The 3,397-nt window shown below is 33.4% G+C and overlaps 1 non-coding gene across 1 annotated transcript; it reads right to left on the reverse strand.

The window, feature by feature from the left end:
* Positions 1 to 1,544: 1,544 nt before the first annotated feature.
* LOC123613175 (U6 spliceosomal RNA) lies at positions 1,545 to 1,651 on the reverse strand. The gene has a single exon (XR_006720521.1). It is a non-coding gene; the product is annotated as a U6 spliceosomal RNA (small nuclear RNA).
* Between the last annotated feature and the right edge of the window lie 1,746 nt (positions 1,652 to 3,397).

A 3,397-nucleotide genomic window follows, 5' to 3' on the forward strand; every position in this document is an offset into this window, starting at 1 on the left:
AGTCAAAGTTTATAACTTTATCTGATAATAATAATATTTAAAGAAAAAGTATATCAACAAACAGGAATATTCTCAATGAATAATAAGAATTAAAAAAAGAACACTCCTGATAACAAAAATTGTCAGAGTCTATTCAGCCCTTTCAGAGAAGAAAGCCTTAACCATCACAATGAGTGTAGATTATTTACCACTTATCCAGGCATTGTGCTAACTGTTTTCTACAGGTTAACCAGTTTGACAATAACTTGCAGAACATATAATACATTTACAGTACAGCGCTGAAACAAGGGTCTAAGTTCTTGCAGTCAGTGAGCACCTTTAACCAGATGGTGTGACCCCAGAACACACCCTCTTCATGACCGCTAAGCACCATTTTTTATATCAGCTGTCCCATTCAATCTTGTAAGATACAAAACTGGTCATTAGACACATGTTTCTCTTAAGCAGTGTAAGAGCTGGGCAGAATATACATAGCAAAATATTAGTTAACATCAACTAAATATATTCATCTATTAATGTTCTTTCATGAACTCTATTGTTTATAGTTACCACATTAATGTTTATCTCCTCTTCTCGGCTCTAAGACCCACGTGGTTGATAACGTGCCTCCTTCATTTTTCACTGTGTGCCCCGCGCTTGGTTTCTGGTATGTGAAATTTTAGTGAAGGAATGAGTGCTTTGCTTCTGTGCTCATTATGTACATTTCTAATCATGTGTCTGTTCATCAGGTACTCTGATAAAGAAAAAAATGCAGACATAAGCATAGTAAACACTGGAAAAGGATGTCTTTGTTATGAATGAAATAGTTCAGGGAAAATGTGTGCTAAAATGAGAATATCTAGGTTGCTTGTAAGATTTCTTGCTTATTAATGTACTTCTTTTTCACTTACATAACATACTCTTGTGTTTGTTTAGTTTGATACACCCCTGAGAGATTAATCAAGTGACTGAATAAAATTAAAGAATAGACCCATGATTTTATTCAGTCACTAAGGTGATGCTATTCTTTGCATGTCGCCTAAGCAGCCAGCCAGAAACCCTGTTGTTGGAAACTTGACAGACTAAACATAAATCTGGGGCAGCAGCAAAGTCGGAAGCAATAAACATCATTTCTTTTGAAATAATTCAATATTTCAAAATAAGGCACCAGAGTGGTCATCATGGGAACTATCAGAACTGTGTTGAACTTCATTACAAGCAATTTTTAAAAAATATTATTTTTATTTGTTTTGTACATAGAGGTGGGACACCACAATCAATTTAGTCTTACTAAAATTATCACTCCAGCCCTGAGCTCCCCAGGAACACAACTGCCATCCTCTTAAATCACATTATTCTTCCACATTATTTTTTTAACAGTTTTTATTGATTTATAATCATTTTTCAATGTTGTGTCAAATTCCAGTGTAGAGCACAATTTTTCAGTTATACATGAACCTATATATATTCATTGTCACATTTTTTTCTCTGTGAGCTACCACAAGATCTTGTATATATTTCCCTGTGCTATACAGTATAATGTTTATCTATTCTACAATTTTGAAAAAAACATGGAACACTTCACGAATTTGCGTGTCATCCTTGTGCAGGGGCCATGCTAATCTTCTCTGTATCATTCCAATTTTAGTATATGTGCTGCCGAAGCGAGCACTTCTTCCACATTATCGATGTGAGGATATCTTATTTTTAATTTTTTTATTGTTGTTGTTTTGTCTTCGAGAAACACTGCAATTCTTTATCAAGGTGAACTTCTTCCCCTTATTATCCATCCCAGGACTCATGGACTCATGGTAGGAACTGTTCTCTTGATGATTTTTCGATACTCCATCCTCATTATCTCATATCCTAAACAAAAATTCTCTCAACTCTGCTTCCTCTTCAGTTTACTATCCTTATTTAGAAACTTCCTAAAGGGCTATTTGTGTTTACTGCTTCCTCAGCCTCCATAGTAGTTATGCCTTTGCAGCCAGGCTTCCAACCAGCCAAACATTCCTCTAGGCTGTGCATGAGCTCAGCCTTTGCTTACAGTACTTATCTTGTGTGTATTTTTCTCTTTATGAATTTGGTGATTACCTTGCTCATCTTCAAAGTCCTTATAAGAGCAACTAACATTACTTGCACATATAGTAGGTGCTCAATAAATACTTCATAATTACATTAGTTCATTGGTTTTTGTATGCTTTGGGTTATTTATCTGAATTACTGTATTTCAAAGTATCTTACAAGTTATTTCAAAGTACCTAAAGGTTAGAATGGATATAAAAAAAAAAAAAACCAACCTATTTGAGTTAAATGAAAAGATGGGGGAAAAAAGTCATAAATCCAAACATTTTGTGTTTTTTTTTGAGGATTGAAGAGTTAACTTGTGTTTTCTATTTTTAAAGTCATGTCTGCATAATTTACACTCTACAAAAAAAAATACTGCATTCCATGTATTTTCAATTCTTTAAGGATGTATATGTTTATCAACTTTTAAGGATAATGAAATCATATAATTCAGAGATTCTTCAGAGTAAGTGAGTTTGGTGAATTTTCACTTCCCTTTTTTTTTTTTTTTTTTTCTATCCTGAGAGGTTCAGGAAAGAAACTTAATTTTAAAGTGACTCCCCTTTTAAATTTTATTTTATTTTATTTTTATCCTTGTATTTACCCTCTGTTTATTGAGGTATTATTTACTCATAGTAAAATTCATCCTTTTGAATGTTGACTTTTATAAATATTGACAAATTTACACAGTTGTGTAACTACCAGCAAAAATCAAGATAGAGAATATTTTCATCATCTCAAAAAGTTCCCTTATGCCCCTCTTGTAGTCAGTATCACCCCTCCCTCCCCACCAAGCCCCACTCTTGGCAGTCCTAAAAAAAAAATGTTTATGTTCCTAACATACATTTAGAAAAATTTCATTTAAGATGTAAGTATCCCTGGTAAATCAATAATTGAATAGATAAAATTTTAATAGCCTTAAAATGTACTTGCTAGCATTATGTGGGGAGAAAGATACTTCAGAGAACAGAATTTAAATAAGTAATATAAAATACAGTTGCCCCTGTGCTGATGGGATATAACATTCAGTCCGTGGACAGAAAGCACCTATTTTATGGCACCAAGCTTTGTGACTCACGGGATAAGAAGGAAAAAAATATTTTTAATGCCTGGATGTTTTTCTCTCCTCCTGTTTTTTTCTTCTTTTGGGCAGGGCTTGGAATGTTGAGTTGGTTTAGAATCTGTAAGGTTTTTTTTTTTTTTTTTTCCCGTCTGAACAAAGTTTTACTTGTTTTGAAGTGATGTTGGAGTGATTAACCAATTAATATGTCTGACAAATGAAAATCACAGGCCATGCCAAGTTATATGAAGGATTAGAGGTAAGAGCCACCTCTAAATTGAATTTAACTTA

Source organism: Camelus bactrianus, chromosome 11 (assembly GCF_048773025.1).
Source record: "Camelus bactrianus isolate YW-2024 breed Bactrian camel chromosome 11, ASM4877302v1, whole genome shotgun sequence".
NCBI lineage: Eukaryota > Metazoa > Chordata > Mammalia > Artiodactyla > Camelidae > Camelus > Camelus bactrianus.